Source organism: Hyaena hyaena, unplaced genomic scaffold, assembly GCF_003009895.1.
Source record: "Hyaena hyaena isolate Hyena2069 unplaced genomic scaffold, ASM300989v1 scaffold_41, whole genome shotgun sequence".
Lineage (NCBI taxonomy): Eukaryota > Metazoa > Chordata > Mammalia > Carnivora > Hyaenidae > Hyaena > Hyaena hyaena.
Genome location: NW_024080673.1, coordinates 2,725,376 through 2,743,948, shown reverse-complemented (window position 1 = coordinate 2,743,948; position 18,573 = coordinate 2,725,376).

Below are 18,573 nucleotides of genomic sequence, written 5' to 3'. Positions count from 1 at the left end.
CATACCCTCAAAAATAATAAGAATGGTTACCTATTTGGGGTAATGCAGGAAGATGAGATGGGGGGGTAGAGACTGGGTGGGAGAAATCCTTTTCAATGACCCTTTTATTGTTTTGCCTTTTGAACCATGTGCGTGTATTACCTTTTAAAACACAAATGCATTTCTTTTTGAATGTCAGATTGGGAGGTGGAGGCATGAGTGCCAATAACGGCATGCGTAGAGATGAGGGAGCACTTTCACCTGGCAATACAGCACGGAAGTGCTCCCTTGAGGTCTGGAAGAGCCACAGAAGCTAGCCGTCTGCTCTGGCCCAAGGCACCAGTTCCCTGGAGGTAGCTGGAGAAAGGTGAAGGCCCAGCAGCACATCTAACAAACTTCTTCAGGACGCCCATGTTCCTCAAGATTTGGAATATTACAGGGACAGAAGGTGACGTTCTTATAATTATTAAAGTATAACTAATTATTTACATATGCTAACAAATGTTAACATTCATGTAAATGATTCCATGGAATATGAGGGAAGCAAAAGAGATAGCACTGAAGGTCTTGTGTGTTTGTACATAAATACAGTGGGATTATGTGAAGATCTTTTTAGATAATTTCAAATATCTTTCTCACCCTGTGACTCCTTGCCCCTCGGGCTTTCAGGCCATGGTCTTGATGCTTTAGGGGGAGACAGCTCCCCATAGTAAATAGTCTCAATAGTTTTTGGTTTAAAAAGAAGCTTGAGGGATGCCTGGGTGGCTCATTCAGTTGAATGTCTGACTCTTAATTTTGGCTCAGGTCACGATCCCAGGGTTGTGAGATCATGCCCTACATTAGGCTTCAAGCAAAGCTTGGAGCCTGCTTAAGACACACACTCTCTCTCTCTCTCTCAAATAAAATTAAAAAATTAAAAGAAACTTGAAATCCCAGCATTCCTCAAAAGAAAGGAATATCTAGATTTGTTTAGCCTATTAAGAATGAAGACTAGGGGCGCCTGGGTGGCTTAGTCGGTTAAGCGTCCGACTTTTGCTTAGGTCATGATCTCGCGGTTCGTGGGTTCGAGCCCCGTGTCGGGCTCTGTGCTGACTGCCAGCTCAGAGCCTGGAGCCTGTTTCAGATTCTGTGTCTCCCTCTCTCTGACCCTCCCCTGCTCACTCCGTCTCTCTCTCTCTCAGAAATAAATAAAACATTAAAAAAAAAAAAAAAAGAATGAAGACTAAAAGAACCAGAAGACAAAATTTCTTTGGTGGTTGTGGAAAGGAGGAAGAAAGAGATGAGAATGGAGAGGTCTTCCTTTTCTGCACTTCTCTGGAAGGTGCAAGCAGATTGGAAGCATCCAGACACATACAGAGGAGGCAGAGAGCAAGGCGTGGCACTGCCCACTGGTGCAGAGCAAGAAGCCAGAAGCTTCCCAGAGAAGCTCCCTGTTACCAACTGAACTGTGTATCCTGCAACATTTGTATGTTGAGGCCCTAACCTTTAATGCAACAGTGTTTGGAGGTAAGGCCTTTAAGGGAGTGATTAAGGTTAAATGAGGTTATATGGAGGGGCCCTAATCTGGTAAAACTGGTGTCCTTAAAACAAGAGCAAGAGACGCCAGGAATGTGCATGCACAGAGACGAGGTCCGCCAGGACACAGTGGGAAGGCAGCCATCTGCAAACTAAGGAAGGAGGTCTCACCAGAAACCAACCCTACCATCACCTTGATCTTGGATTTCTAGCCTCCAGAACTATGAAGAAATAAATTACTGGGGCGCCTGGGTGGCTCAGTTAATTAAGCATCAGGCTCTTGATTTAGGCTCAGGTCATCTCACAGTTCTGTGCTGATGATGTAGAGCTTGCTTGGGATTCTCTCTCCCTCTTTCTCTGCCCCTCCCTATTCAAGCTCTCTCTCTCTCTTTCTTTCTCTCTCTCTAAATAAATAAGTATGAATTGAAATTTTGAATTTCCTTCAAAAAGAAAGAAATTTCTGTTGTTTAAGCCACCTGGCCTGTAGCCTTTTATTAAGGCAGCCTGAGCTAAAACACATCCCAATTGCCCTTTGTGCTACTATCAGATGTGATGTCCCAGCACTGTCATCATGAGTTGGCTTTGTGTGTCCCCCTGGTGTGGCATGTAGGACCTCAGAGGTCCTAGTGGGGGTCTTGGAGATGCTGCAAGCCCAGGTGGCCCAGAAGAAGCCTGGGGTTGCTAAAAGATGGGTGGGAACTTTGAAAACGGGTATAAAAGGTGGGAGGCATTATCTGCGGCATGAACACCAACATATCAAGTCATCTGGGCAACATCATGGCTCCTTGTCAGGGGCATGATTCCTGCTCATCCCCGTCTTGCCTGAGGCCAGGGAGCAACCAGCACAAGGGTCTCTGTCACCTCCATTGCCCTCAGGTCACCTATGCCGGACCCTTCCCTCTGCTCATCCAAGGGTCTTGCTGTTCAAGAGAAGGTGTGGGTGGAGGAAGGTGCAGAAATAGGAGAGGCAGCATTTACCCCAGAGAGGCAAAATTACCTGGAGAAACTGATAAAACTACTGACTCAGGCTCAGATTACCAAATTGGACTAAACCAGGTCTCTTCTGGGACTTCTTACCTCTTTCATAGGAAGAGACTTCATAAGGGAAATCATATTAGTAATGGGTGACATAAGGAAAACACATTTTCCTGCACATCTACTTGTGGTAAGAGTAATCTATTAGCTCCCTAGATATTTTTATGAGTACATACATCTATATGTGTGTGGACATACATATATTTTGTAAAGGACCATCAAGTGCATTACAACAGAACACTCCATTCAAAGGAAGGATTCAATCCAGCCTAAATTTTAGAAAAAAAATCTCCCTGATTTAGCACTGCCCAGGGAAGCCTCTGATAGCTCTTTCCATCCATGGCCAAAGCATTTACCATGTGGTCGCATGACCTGATACAGCACTACCCTTCCAATCCACTCATCCTTCCATTCTGGCAATGCTGGCTGCTCTTCTCATTTCCATGGTCCATCTTCCTGCCCCTTCACACTGGGAAATCTCACTGCCTGGGGACCACAGTGCCCATCCACTGAAGACTGATGCGTGGGATCATTTATCTTACCATTTCTCTTTCCCACAAAATGCTACTACCACAGGATACAGACATGTGATGACTCATGACCCTCACTGCAGTCAAAAATAACAGAAAGGGGAAAATAGACTGGACGGACAGGTTAGATATCTGTGTTGTTTGCTTTTTGAAAAAGTGGCAGTGTGTGTTTTACACCTGAGAAGCAATTCAAAACAAAACAGAAATGTCTTTTTAAGATAGGTTTTTGTCAATATTAAGCAATCAATAAGTATTTATGGGCCCCTGGAAGAGGAGACAACCCCAGAGCCCAGACACCTTGCAGGATCTGGTCCTGGCGCAGACCTTAGGGGGGCACCCTGTATTCACCATCAAGAGGTCGGTTCTTGGAAGGCATGGTGGGAAACTCACGAGGTCCTGGGAACTGGAGAGAGGTGTGCGGGAGGGTCAAAGCCAAGAGACATTAACAGGAGAAATGGGACAATGGAGAAAGAAAATAAAGGGTTCCTTAAAAGCATGTGGAAAGGAAGGTGAAATGGGGAGAGGCAAGTGTGCAGAACAGGTCAAGGTGAGTTCAGGATGAATTTTACAAGCCTCTACTTAAGGCCTTTCTGTTTCGTTTCGGTCTAAGTTGGTTCTTCTCCAGGACTTGCACCCTGTTAGTGCCACACCCTTACAGTCTAAGGGGATGCAGAGCATTGACCTACAGGGTAAAAAGCTAGCTATTCAGGGCAGCACACACAGATCGGAGTGCTGGTAGAGGGGCACAGATGGCCACTCGGGAGCACCTGGGAGGGAGGAACATGGCACCAGGGAGAATAGAAAAGGCCTTATGACCTTGAGACTTGGGCAAGGCTGGACAAATGGGAGCCAGTGGGCACTCTGCAATGCTGCTTCTCATAACCCAGAGAGGACATGATACTCTTCTACATGACTTTGGCCAAGCTCGGAACACCTTGGTTCTCTGATATTCTTCCCACAGAATGGTCTAAGCCTACTCTGTCCAATAAGGTAGCTACTAACTACGTGTGCAATTGAAATTGAAATTAATTAAAATTAAATAAAATGTAAAACCCAGTTCCTCATGGGTTTTACACAGAGAGATAACACAGAGAGAGTGAAAATTTCCATCACCATGGAAAGTTTTATTAGACAGAACTGGTCCAAAAAAATGTTAGAGGATTAATAGTAACTCATTAATATCAGCCTAGGCTCAGAGTATATGGAAACTCTGGGTTGTGAAAATATAAAAGTAATTTTAATCTGAAAACAGTCTTAAAGTTTACGGGCATCTGGGTGGCTCAGTCGGTTGACTGACCAACTTTGGCTCAGGTTATGATCTCACGATTTGTAGGTTTGAGCCCCTTGTTGGGCTCTATGCTGACAGCTGGAGCCCATTCCAGACTCTGTGTTTCCCTCTCTCTCTGACCCTCCCCTGCTCTCTCTCTCAAAAATAAATAAAAAACATTAAAATTTTTTTAATTAAAAAATATCTTAAAGTTTAAATCATATCATTTAAAGTACTAAATAATTAACGTAAAGGATTATCAATTTCAAATCCAGAACTTGTATGTTAGCAAATTCATTATATGTTAGCAAATACTACACAATAAAAAGAATTTCATTGATTTTCCTTGATTCTTTCCTCCTATGTATATGGCAAAAATGGAAAATATGCCTGACCGGTTTATGGGAATCACAAAAATTGCATCCCATGCACCAGGAAAATTTTGAAAATGTATGGTTATTTATTTATTTTTTGTCTTCAGTCACACAGTCACTTCATGTAGAAAACACAGCAGTTCATTTGTAAGTGCTCCATGGTGTGTGGGTGACCTTTGGGGCACTCTGCAGACATGGTACCCATTAGCAGTCCTGAATGTTTCGATAGGTATCTGAATGCACTTGTGCTTAAAGCACGCAAGGCCATTCCATGGCCCCAAATGAAGACCTGGAATGTACCTGTCACATTTCACATTCATAAACCAGCCAAAAAGGCTTCAAAACTTCCACCTTGGAATTGGCAAAATACATAATGGAGAATAATAAATGATCACAGAACTGTGCAGAAAGCCACCTGCAGCTCATCAGCAGAACCGGAAACCAGCTCTTCAAAGAGCAGCCCCTGATCTCAGATCAAAGGGAAAAAGTGAAGGAAAAAATCTAGACAAATCTTTCACTCCATTGTCTGCTGACTTCCTTTAAAAAAAAAAAAAACAATAATAATTTACCCAATGACATCGTGGCAATATATTATGTCCTCAGTCTCTTTACAAGATTCTCCTTCAATCATTAAATCTCAGACTGGTGTGTGTTTCTTCCATGAATGAAACAATTTATCGTTTTGAACATAATTCTTTCCTCTTGTCATAAAGATGCAGAATAGTGATTGATTCTGAACTCTGGGTTGGCTGGGTCTCTTTTTGTTGTAGCTCTCCACGAAAGAAAGAAAGAAAGAAAGAAAGAAAGAAAGAAAGAAAGAAAGAAAGAAAGAAAGAAAGAAAAGACAGAAAGAAAAAAGAAAAAAGAAAGAAAGTAAAATTAGAGACATTCACTTGGATTATTCCACAGGATAGTGGTTGGTGGTTATTATTACTAGTTATTATTTAATAATTGATTACCATGTTCCTGGCACTATGCTGACATGTCTTTTTTTTTTTTTTAATGTTTTTTATTTATTTCTAGGAGAGAGAGAGAGAGACAGCGTGAGCAGGGGAGGGTCAGAGAGAGAGGGAGACACAGACTGAAACAGGCTCCAGGCTCTGAGCTGGCTGTCAGCACAGAGCCCGACGCGGGGCTCGAACCCACAAACCGCGAGATCATGACCTAAGCGAAAGTCCGACGCTTAACCGACAAAGCCACCCAGGCGCCCCGCACTACTCACATGTCTTATTTGATCTTCATAACGGCCCCATGAGGAAACACCATTATTACCCGCATGTGGTGTGGGGGGAGTCTGAGACAGAGGGATGAAGCGCCCCCAGTCTTATGAGTGGCAGTGCTAAGACTCAATCCACATCTGTCAGGTGTCACACCAGGGCTCTTGCCCACCCAACTACACTGATGGCCATGAACTTGGGAGATAATCTCTCCCCAGAAGAGAATAAGGGAACACAATAAAAAGAATATAAACCAAGGTGGATGCTTCCAAGGGGGCGCCTGTGAAAGTGCCTGAGGAATTTAGACAGGCACTCTTTTACCTTGTTGTAAGGATGATGCCCACAACACTTTTGGGGGTAGTCCCTATAATTACATAATTCATCATGCAATTCACCTTTTGTTTAACCTTTTTTCTATTTCTCTATCACATAAAGAAATCAAAAGAGATCTTGTATCATCTTGAAAGCAAGAGGATGGGAGAGAAGGAAAGGGGTTGCATTCTCTGCTGGGATTTCATAGGGAGGGTTGGCCAGGGCCCTGCAGGAGGAAGGAGGAGTGAGCCTCTCAGCAGGGCTGCAGGGGCAAGGGAAGCTGTGCAGACCCATATACTTCCCCAGGGTAAGTCTCTGGGCAGAGTGGGTTTACAGTCCTGCCAGTATCATGGATCAAATTAACTTTGGTTGATTGACTTATTTCCTTACCTACCTTGTTGATGCCTGAAATGCATCACAGTCTTATGAGACAACTGATCCAAGAAAATGTTAGAGCATCAATATTAAGTCAGTAATATCAGTGTGGACTCAGAGTATATGGAAACTGGGTTGGGAAAATATAAAAATATGTAATTTTAATATAAGAAAATCTTAAAGTTTAAATCATGATTTAAATTACTAAATAATTAACTGAAAGGATTATCCCACAAATTCCAAGTCTTGAACTAAGCAAACTCCATTTAATTCAAGACTTCCTATTAAAATGAAAATATGATAGGTAGAGTAATAAGATTTTAGGGCAGGAATACAGAAAGGACTATCTGGTAAGCAGTCTGTCAGTAACTAGAAAGAAATGAAAGAAACCTGGGTACAGATTCTGGCTCCACCCCTTCACGAATGTGCTATTTGGGGCAGCTCACGTAGTCTTTGGGGCTTTCCTCTACAACGGGGGACTCTACCCACACCCCATCATTTACTGTGAGTACTAATGACCAGAATGCCTGGTCCATGTGAGAGGCAGAAGAAACATGCGTTGATTGCAGCCCTACTACGGGCCACATTCTTTCGTAGAAATTCTCTAGTTTTCACAACAATTTTCCATTTTAAGGAAGGATGATTGAAGAAGTTAGGCAATTTGCACAGGTTTATATAGTCAGCCAGCGGTAGAACCCAAATTCAAACCAGTGGAATGACTGCTCCTTCTACTTTAGCATATAATCTCCCCAAAATGAAAAAGTAATGATGATGGAGTGGTCTCATGAGGTCTCATTTGATCTCATCAGCCTAGGCCACAGAGGCGGCCCTCTGCTCTGCCTCCGGGGAGTACAAATTCTATGGTACAAATCTAGGATATGTTCCCTTTGGTGAAGCTACAGACCCGATGACCTCTCGAGTGTCCCCACACCCCCGAACCCCTGTGCCATGCCAAGTGGGCAGCATCGATTACGTTATTACAGGAGACCAAACAGATCCATGAGGTAAGTGCTGGAACTAATTGGGCCTAGATTGCTATAGATTCAAGTTTTGTGGCTGAGCAACTTGTGAATTGAATTAAACTGAAAACAGGTGACATTTCTGACTTCCTCGAGTCTTGGGCATTGTTGTGTTTTTTGACAGTCTTCTCTGGGCATTTGGGGTCATGAGCCAAAGAGTGGAAATGCCCAGTGGACACGGCAATGACCTCTCCTACTAACACAAGGGGGACATGGAGAGGGTGGGGAACAATGACAAGGAAGAAAGGGAGAGAAGGGAGTTAATATTCATTTGATGCCAACCACGTGCTAGGCGCTGCATGAAGCACTTTATATCTTCACAGTTTTGGGCACCATTTGCAGTAATTTATATTATACCCTTTTTACATGGCGAGTAATTTAAAGTACTGGTATTTCTAACTTAGCCTTTAATCTTGTCAAATGAGTCTGCTTTTGCCAAATATGAAAGGAGTTCAGAATGACATTTAGCTGGGATTCAGACAGGTCTGACAACTGGCAAAGGAGGCCCCCTGCAACATTTTTTTTGCAATAAGACTGAGGGGCCACCAGCAGAGAATTCATACCAAGGGAAGTGAAGGAGTACAGGCATATGCGTTGAGTAGCTAAGATCCATTCCCCACCTCTTTATTATTAAAAGAACCTAAATATTGGCAGGAATATCAATATGCATAATTGGACACTTGTTTCTCTAGCCTTCCTTGAAGGTAAAAGTGACTATATTACTGAGTTCTGGCTTGTAAGACATGAACAGAAATCTTCAAGGAGATTCAGGGACCTTCCACTTTCCAAAAAAAAAAGAGAGAAATGAAGGTGGCATCGCTCTGTTCTTTTCTCTCTTCATTCTGCCTTAAATACGGATATCTGGAGTGGTAGCAGCTAGCTTATGACCATGACACAACAGTAGGAAGTAAGAAGACCCAAAGGTTGGCAGAGAACTTGCCTGATATTATTACTCACCTCATCTGCACCAACAACCACTGACCTCCAGATTCTTTGTTGCATAACAAAATCACCTGTTGATTTAAGCATCTGTTTTTGGATTTTTCTATTACTTAAGATCGAACATATTCCTAACTAACACACCCAGCAATAAAGCCTTCCTTGGTTTGGGAAGGGGGTTCTCATTCAACATGGATCTATTGCTTTGATTTGTCTCCCTTTCCCTTTGCACATTGGACACTTGCCAGAGTATTGAGGAAAGCAGGGGGCTCGTGGATGAAATAAAAGTTAACAGAGCTCCTTCCCTGAAAAGACTGTATTTCTCCAACAATCTGATTTCAAGGAGGGAGCTGTGGTATGAGTTAGGGCTTTTTAGGTTCAGAGTGACAGAAAAGGCACACAGATTGGTTCGAGCAAAATGAAGAGCCAATCGACTCACATACTGTCACTCCACAGGGTGGTCAGTCTTCAGGCACACTGGATGCGGGAGCTCAAACATCATCAGACCTGGGTGTGTCCCAGTTTCCCTGCTGCACTTTACCTTAGCATCTTTCTTGGAAGTCTCTCTCTCCGCCGCAGCCTACTAGCTCTGGGCTTAACTTCTCAAAACTGCAAATCTAGCAGACAGGGAGCACCTGTTTCTCTCCCAGTAATGCCACTAAAAAATGTTGAGTTTCATTTGCTGACTTGGGTCATTAGCCCCTCCCCCAGCTGACACAGGAAGTAGAAGAATCAGGCCTACCCAAATTACATGGGTGAATTATGAGTATAAGGTGGTTTCCCAAGAAAAATATATGCCCAAAAGGTATAAGGAATTCTTGGCAGGCAAAAGCTATGCCATCACTGTTGAAATGCTCTTCTCAGTCCCACTGCTTAATACTAAAAAGGTTGGGTCCCAGAAAACCCCACAATTCAGCTGTGGTGGGAATATTGCTCCTCCCGGTATTAAAAAAAAAAAAATCAGACAATTTCAACAAAGAGACCTCGGACAGTAATGTATAAGGAATGGGCTTTTTTTTTGGGGGGGGGGGTGGAGACCATCTAAGATATCACCTAGAGATATTACCAGAGTCTGATGTCTTATATCAGTAGATATAATCTGAACTGTGGGCTGTCTGGGCTGTGTATTACTACAGCTTTTTGTGTTCCCAAAGGCAAGTAAGAACAATGAATTAGACCATCATCTGACAACTACTGAGTGCTGCCATGCGCACGATAGTTAGTGGGCTCAGGAACTGTAGCCAAATCAAATACTAGAAGACACGCCAGTCCTCACAGATTTTACAAGTATCTTCTCAAGCATAGCTAACAACACAAAGCAGAACATGCAGAGAACTGGTCCTAGTTGTGCAGGAAAAGAAATATTAATGAAGGCTGAGCACATCAGGGAAGAATCCACAAGGAAAGAATGAGGAGTGTTTAGGATGTGAAAAGAGATGTATCCTTCTTATGAAAAGACTAGCTCTCTTACAAATCAAGACTTTTCTCTTGCTGCTTCTACTTTCTAATGTTTTATTTATTTTTCATAGCTAGAGAGAGGGAGGGAGGGACAGAGAGAGAGGGAGACACAGAATCTGAAGCAGGGTCTGATCTGTCAGCACAGAGCCCAACACGAGGCTCGAACTCACAAACTGTGAGATCATGAGCTGAAGTCAAAACTTAACCGACTAAGGCACCCAGGAACCCCTCTTCCAAAATTTACCTGTTCCTCAGGACTGATCCAGGGATGGCAGGTGGAAGTGACCCAGGAGGAGTCTGCAGAGACAGAGCTCTCTGCAGTTGGATGGGCTGAGATGGTGCCTCCCCGCAGCTATCAAGTCCTAGAGGTCACAGAGCTGGGCCACAGCCAGCCCACTCCCACCTGACGCGATCAAGCAGCAGCTGCACGAGACAGGTGGGCCCTACTCACAGGGCACGTGGGCTCAGAGGACAGCACTTTGTTTCCTTAGGATAGAGGACACCTGAGTGTGTCTGCCTACTGAGGAAAAAGTTTGAGAGGCAGACGTGCACACCCAAGAGGGAAATTTTTAGAGCAGGATTCCTGAGGAGGAGGGAGGTTCTCATAGACAGAGGAGGTTTGGCTCCAGACTGAGGAGGAGGTGTGTGAGAAACTTCCCTGGAACAGGAGACTCAGTGGCCAAGAGCAGAAACTCCAAAGTCAAGCAGAGCTAGCCTCATATCCCAGCTCCCCACTTCCAAAGCCAGGTAAACTTGGGTTCCATTTATTCATCCAGAAAAATAAGAATTTTATACTTCTATCACAGTGTTACCTTTAAGACTATATGGAGTAATGTACACAAAAGGCTGGTCTAGTAGGGAAGAGTCTAATGTGAACCCTAAGGCACAGTAGCAACACAAAAGAATGAGGCAGATATTTACACCTAAGTGTGACAAGATCTGCAAGACATACTTCTGAGGGGTTTTTTAAAAAAATATTCTTATTTATTTCTAGGAGAGAGAGAGAGAGAGACAGCGTGAGCAGGGGAGGGTCAGAGAGAGAGGGAGTCACAGACTGAAACAGGCTCCAGGCTCTGAGCTGGCAGTCAGCACAGAGCTCGACGCGGGGCTCGAACCCACGAACCGCGAGATCATGACCTAAGCAAAAGTCGGACGCTCAACCGACTAAGCCACCCAAGCGCCCCAAGGGTTTTTTTTTTTTTTTTAAATATTTGTTTATTTTAAAGAGAGAGCAAAAGCACAAGCAGGTGAGGGGCAGGGGGGCGGGGCAGAGAATCCTAACCAGGCTCCTCCCTATCAGCTCAAAGCCTGATGCAAAGCTCGAACCCATGAACAGTGACATCACTGCCCTCACAGTGATCTCACTTTGGCACAGACCTGAGCCAAAGTCAGACACTCAACCAACTGAGCCACCCAGGTGCCCTCATACTTCTGCGTTTTTTAAAACTGAAAATTACAAACTAAGATACATAGTAGGATAACATTTACATTTAAAAGTCCATGTAACTGTGGTGGATTGAAGAACATGATATATGGATAAATCTCTGAGCTCATCATTATAGCAAAAGAAACATAGTAAGAGAAGAAATGTTCAAGGCTACTAGGGAACCAATTCATTATTTTGAAACTAAGCAAATAAAGGATAAAATCAAACACTTCTCTTTGAATTCCCTGTACAAACTGCACTTTGGGCTAATCAAATAGTCGATAAGGGGAAGTTTCTCAGAATATTCCAGCTAATAAAAAAGAAATAGAACTTGAGCAGCACCATTTGGCAACCCCCAGTGAATTAACGTGTCTGACTATTGAGCATCACTGGATGTCAGCATCGCCAAAAGAAAAACAAGAAATTAGGCACCTGCTTACAGAAGAACACAACATCTACGAAGGAGCCTGCAAAATAAAATCAAGTCTGCATCTGATCCTGCTTCCAGGGAAACAAGCAACTTACAGGAAAAATTAAGACAAAGGAACATGTTAAATAGCACCCGGGAAATGCCAGTATTCAAACCCAGACTGTGGAAAACTCTCAAGACAAAGCCCAGTTTCTTAAAAACAAAACAAAATCCTGTAATGAGAACAAAAAGCAAGAAAACCTAAAAACTAAAAGGAATTTTGGAAGTTACCCAATGATTTGTGTGAGCCACACCCAGATCCTGACTCAACAAGCAAGCTGTTAAAAGAAATAGTGAACACTGGAGACATCTTAATACCAACAAAATGTTTCACATACTTAGGAAGTGCTATTAATGTTTTTGGCACCTGTCTGGGGTTAGGGTCCCTGGAGACAGGAGCCAAGACCCCACATCCCAGAGCTTCCTTAAGGATTTTTTCCCCAGGAAAAATTGGTAAGGGAATGGAGGGAAGAAAAGAAGGAAGAAGAATCAGGCAAGGGTATGATTTGAGGCAAAGTCCCAGCCTCAGCCTGTCCCTGTAGGGAGCTCGGGAGGAGAGATCACACTACAGGGTTTGTCCCACCATGAGGTGAGGGAGCACCATGGCATTCAGAGCCAGGGCCAGTCATGTCCAGTTCACGAGAGGAGAGCGGGATAGGAGGCACTTTTGGCTTTTCGTCGGTCTCGGATGGTGACATAGTCTACACCACCCCTTCTGCAGGGTGCAGTCTTAAATGTGGAAAGGCCTGCTGGCAATTTCCCCAAAGCCTAGGGCCCTCTATGCAAATCAGTCTCTGGGGCAGGCCATGACTGTCCTCAACCTCCCTGAAGCACTTATGCAAATCTGGAGCTAAAAGTGACATTTCCGGAAGCAATGTTAATGGATATCTTCTTGAAACGTGTCACACGACAGAACTGAGACCCATGAAGAAAGTAGACCAAACATTATTTAAACTTTTCTAAGTGATTTAAGGTGACCTAAAATATTTCCCACAGAATACCACTTCCAAACAATGCTGTAGGAGACCCACAGGCAGGGTTCTCTGACCAACGAAGCCTCTGACCAACAAGCTCAATGGGAACAGAATGGGAACTTGAAGGCCTACTATGTGGGGAGAAAAGAACCCACTCAGAGTTCAGCAGGTGCCTTCACTACAGGCTTTCCCAGAACTGTTAATGTGCTGCTGGGCTGTACGCATCTCCCAAAGGTAAGAATTTCCCAAACCAATAACATATGCCCTCGATTCTAAGATACACATTTTTCCCCCATTCTAGCACCTCTGAAATCCTGATGCATCTTTCATGCATCTTATGAAATTGGGATGAGAGGCTACAAAACTAAGTTTTTCATGTACAACCCAGCTTCTCATGCCCCAAGTCCAAGTCCATCCTCAACAAACTTAAGGGGAACAGAATGGGAATTCAAATACCTACCAAGTACCTCCTGAAAGGCTGCTATGTACCTGGAATGGAGCTTGGTTTTCAAAGTGGCTTCCACCATAAATGAGGAACTGATAGCTCAGAGGAACTGATCTCATAGCATCATAGGAATTTAGAGTTTTATATGATCCATCAGTGCCAGACATGGGGTGAAAGTCTAAGCTCCCTGCTTAGTCTGGCACACACCTACCCAGATGGCAGGAGCCACCCCCTCCAGATGCTCCTCTAGAACAGACTCTGAGCCTTCAGTGATGGGCAGCCTATGCCTGGGATCTCATGCTGACCCTTCAGCAACGGGCAGGCTTGTGCCGACAGTGCACCCATGGGGTCCAAGCAGCTTCTCAGCAGCATCGACACAGCTTATGACTCAACACCACCAGTTTTCAGTGGTTTTGACTTCTGCTCCCTTGTCAACTGTCCCTTTCCCTCCTGGTTACCTTCTGTCCTACTTAACAATGCATTGTTTTTCATCTGCTGCAGGCTGAGTCCAATAACCATATCTGCTAGAATGGATTGTACACTGTGAATCAAACAGTTTTGAATAAAGGTCTGAGGTCGTGAGGAGGGGTCGGGACTTGCTCAGGATCATGGTGTGGTCAGTGGGTAGGAGAGGATAGGATGATGGAGCAGGGGCCAGGAGAGCCCCCCTCATTTCCAGGCTGGACTCTGAGGGTGTGCCCATCAGCGGTCACCCATGCCGGGGGCAGGAACAGAGATCTGGACCATGCAGGGTGCACTGAGACTAAACAGGAAAAACAGAGGCCACATCTTGTGGTTTGGGCCAGCTGGGCTGCCCCTCCGTGAGAATCACTGGAGATTCAAGGCCTCCTGCACAGGAAGGTGGTGATCGCAAAGTCTGCCAGAGCCAGACAAGTTGCCTGGGAACCAGGCAGCAGACCAGTTGACAGAGGACAGCTGAGAGGGACAGGGCAATTCCTTCCCCCAGTTTCAAGTTTTGAAACCCACTCTCCCAGACAATGACAGCCCCTCTCAGGGCCGTCAGGGAGACAGATTCCAGATAGGAGAGGGCCCTGGTGAGCACACGAGACAGGCTGGGGTTGCAAGAGCTCTGACAGAGGCCTCAGCTGCACAGGAGACCCCGAAAGCCCTGCCTTTGGTCACTTCTGGAGCCTCAGCTCCAGGTCAAACAGCCAGCCCCAGGCTGACCTCAGTGACAAGGGGACATTCCCGCTTAAAATTCTCCAGGGACCTAACCTCTCCCTTGCTCGACGACTGACCTGGGCTAAGGACGCTGCACCTGCACCCTGAATGGTGAGGGTGTCGACAGCGGCAAGTCCCAGGGCTTTTTGATCTGTCTCACCTGGTGACTCAGGAGGCCGGCCTATGACTGGGATCTCACCCGGACGTTTCAGGTTTCTCTGGAAGAACCATCCATCTGAGGTGACATTGGACTTGAAGTGACAAGGAGAGAGATAAGGGGAGACAGACATTTGATAGAGTCATCTGACCCTCGTCAGACTGGTAGAACTCTCTTCAAAGAAACTGTATTAACCCCCTCCCCCCCTTTTCTGCCCCTCTGCTCCATGACAAACCCCACACGGACAACAGTCTTCATCCACTGCTCTGTTGGCACAGCTGGGCCCACTGGAGCGTGCCCTTCCCAGCACTCTGCGCCTGCACTGCACAGGCACCCCACTCTGTGGGCCCTGTCCCCTTGTCTTACTTCCCGTACAGTCATTGCACGCCTGTTCCCTGCTCCGGAGTAGGACCCACCTCTCAGAGAGAGAACGCAGCCAGCATGGGGCCTCCTCGGGCCAGCATTTCATCAGCCGAATTAGGAAACATACTGCGCTTACCTCGTTTCGGGCCTGGCCTTAGTACTTCACAAATACGAACTCGGTTCATCCTTGTAATACATCAGTGAGGTAGTACTGTTCTTATTCCTATTTACAGATGAGGAAACTAAGGCACAAAGAGTGATTTACCCAAATTTCCCCAAAAGCCAAACTTTGCATGCTGTAAGTCCTCAAACTGAACTCTTACTGATTGTGTGTGTGTGCATGTGTGTGTGTGTGTGTGTGTGTGATAAAAGCGAGAGAGAACCCATGTGTGGGGTGTACATAACTGCTCCTACATTATTACAAGCAGGACTTAGTTGGTGCATTTCACTTCTCTTTAAAGACAAGTCTCCATAGCTTGAGTAGGGGGTTGTGCATAAAGTAGAAAACAGACCAGGTGATATCTTGAGGAGTCTCTAAAAAGATATTTCTTGATCATGCCCGGTATGCCAAGCACCACGCTAATCATTTCCCCTACATTACTTCATTTCAAACCCTTATCAATCCAGTGATGTCAGGTTTCTTTATTGTGCCCATTTTCAAGTTGAGGAAACTGAGTCTTAGAGGGGTTAAGTGATTTGCCCAGGATCCTCTAAACATGGTCTTTCTAACTGCAGATCCCCCAGTTTTTAGCCTTTCCCATTAAATGCCGAGGTGGTAAAGGGTAAGGGCTTATTTGAAGTGAGGATAATGGTTTATTGCCCTTATTGGTAAATACAATAAATGCATTTATCAAATTGGCCATAATGAAAAATAATAACAATTTTAACTGTGGGGGAGAGTTTGGGGAAATAGCTACTCAAATACCTCTTGGGAGAGAGTAAATTGGTACACATTTTCTGGAGTGCAATTCAACACAAAAGCCCTTAAAAAGTGACTATGCTTTAATTCCATAATCTCATTTCTAGGCATTTTGCCTAAGAATATAATTGGACAATTATACAGACATATGTGCAAAGCTCTTTATTATAGAAGTTATTACAATAGCAAAAATCTGGGAAAATCAACCAACAATGGACAATTATTTAAACGATGGAAGGTGTGACAAAACACACATCCACAGAAAGTGCTGCTGTAAACTGATACTCTGACAGTGAATGACACATGTGATTTATTTAGGTTGATGTTTACAGGTTACCAACCAAACATAAAAATTGTTTCATGAATAAATTCTGCACAACAACCCACTCATGGTGTTAGTAATGGTTATTTCTGATTAGTGAGATTTTAAATAACATTTTTCCTCCTGATTAGCTGTATTTTCCACTATAAAATAATAATCATGCAATTATCCCAAAAATAAAATATATTTTTAAGAGGGAGCCCTAGAGGGGGTGCCCAAGTGGCTCAGTCAGTTAAGCATCTGACTCTTGATCTCAGCTCCGGTCATGATCTCACCGTCCATGAGTTCAAGCCCCGAATTGGGCTCTGCACTGACAGTGGTGAGACTGCTTAGGATTCTCTCTTTCCCTTTCTCTCTGCCCCTCCCCTCCTCATGCCCTCTCACTCTCAAAATAAATAAACTTAAAACAAAACAAAAAAACAAAAGCAAAGTGGGGAGCCATAGAGCGTAGAAAAAGAAAGTCACAGGAATGGCCTAGAGGCATAAACAGCAAGCCTTGTGTCCTGATTCCCATAGGGAATCCCATCCTGCATAGCAGCAAACCAAGAGCCACTCTGGCACGGAAGTCAAAATGAGTGAGAAAGACATAAAAGAACATATCAACCCAAGAAACAAAAAAAATCCTAGGTATTAGCCAATCATGAAAGCAAACATACCAGAAGCGATTTGAGAGGGAGCTTTTTTCTTCCCACCCCTGTAAATTGATTCTAAAGCAGTACCTGCCCCTCCGGCAGACAGGCCCGAAGCTGGGCGGCCCAGCTGACAGGGAAGGGGATCATGAACAATGTCAACCAACATGAGCTCAGATCAGAGAACCAGCACCCAGCATGGGCAGACCACCAGGGGGCAGCCCGGGTTCTGGGGTGACCTTGACCGCCATTAATTGCCAACAGCCCCAACCCATCTCCTTGAGAGCCCCATGCTTTGGGCAGCAGAAGGTGCTCACTTCCTGGGATGCTGGGCGATTTGACCCCAAGAAGGTCGAGATCCCCAGGGGGTTGCAGGGATTGGGATCATTTCATACCTTGCTCCTAGGCATGGGTTTTGGGACAGCCTTTTTGTAAAAGTGTCTGGAAACATCCATTGAAATTAGCTGCATACACACCCAGCAGTCTTATTCCTGGAATCCATCCCACAGAAATAACAGCACCAGTTCAGGAAAAGGCATCCCCGTGGGTCAGGTACAGTGTTAGAAGTCTGCAATCCAATCATGTTCCTAATTTCCAAATGTTGCCAGTACGGGAATGGCTAATAAGGTGACCAGAAAAGAATCCTGAAGTGAGAGGCCGGAGAAGGAAATTCCAGGCTAAAAGTCAGGGAGGCAGGAGGTGTTGCCTCACAGGACAGGAAGCACCATAACTGAAGGCAGGGGCAGGATCCAATGTCACTCTAGGGGTAGCAGGGCTGGCATTTTAGATGCATCTCCGATTTGTTTCACTTTGGTGAGACGCGCCGACAGTGGATGTCTGTTGTGAAGGAAGATGTCTTCATACTCATAGTTCCCTAGACACAGAAGGCACAGTATGCCACTGGGGCCACACAGGATAGCAGCAGAGCCCACCAGGAAGCAGAGGGAGGGAGGAAAAAATATGGGCAAGAGCCTTCCCTGTGGTTTTTGCAGGGAGTAACCAGTGAGGCAAAGTACACCGCCTAGGATCAGCCCGTCTGAGTACTTTCAGCAGGCTCTGGGGTGTGGAGGCTGTCCCTAGTTGTTTAGAACCTGGCTCTGGTGTGATTAGGGCCCGAGTGTAGTGGCCCCGGAGTACAAAAGTCTAACAGAGGAGGGGTGCCTGGATGGCTCAGCTGGTTAAGCATCGGTTAAGTGTCCGACTTCAGCTCAGGTCATGATCTCACAGCTCCTGAGTTCAAGCCCCACATAAGGCTCTGTGCTGACAGCTGGGAGCCTGGAGCCTGCTTCCAATTCCTGCTTCTGATTCTGGGTCCCCCTCTTTCTCTGCCCCTCTTTGGTTTGCACTCTCTCTCTCTCACTCTCAAGAGTAAATAAACATTAGCTTCTGCACAGCCAAGGAAACAACCCAGAAAATTAATAGGCAACCAACGGAATGGGAAAAGATAGTTGCAAATGACCTATCAGATAAAGGGTTAATATCCAAAATCTATAAGGAACTCACCAAACTACACGCCCGAAAAACAAACAACCCAGTGAAGAAATGGGCAGAAGATATGAACAGACACTTCTCCAAAGAGGACATCCAGATGGCCAACAGACACATGAAACGATGCTCAGCATCCCTCCTCATCAGGGAAATACAAATCAAAACCACACTGAGATACC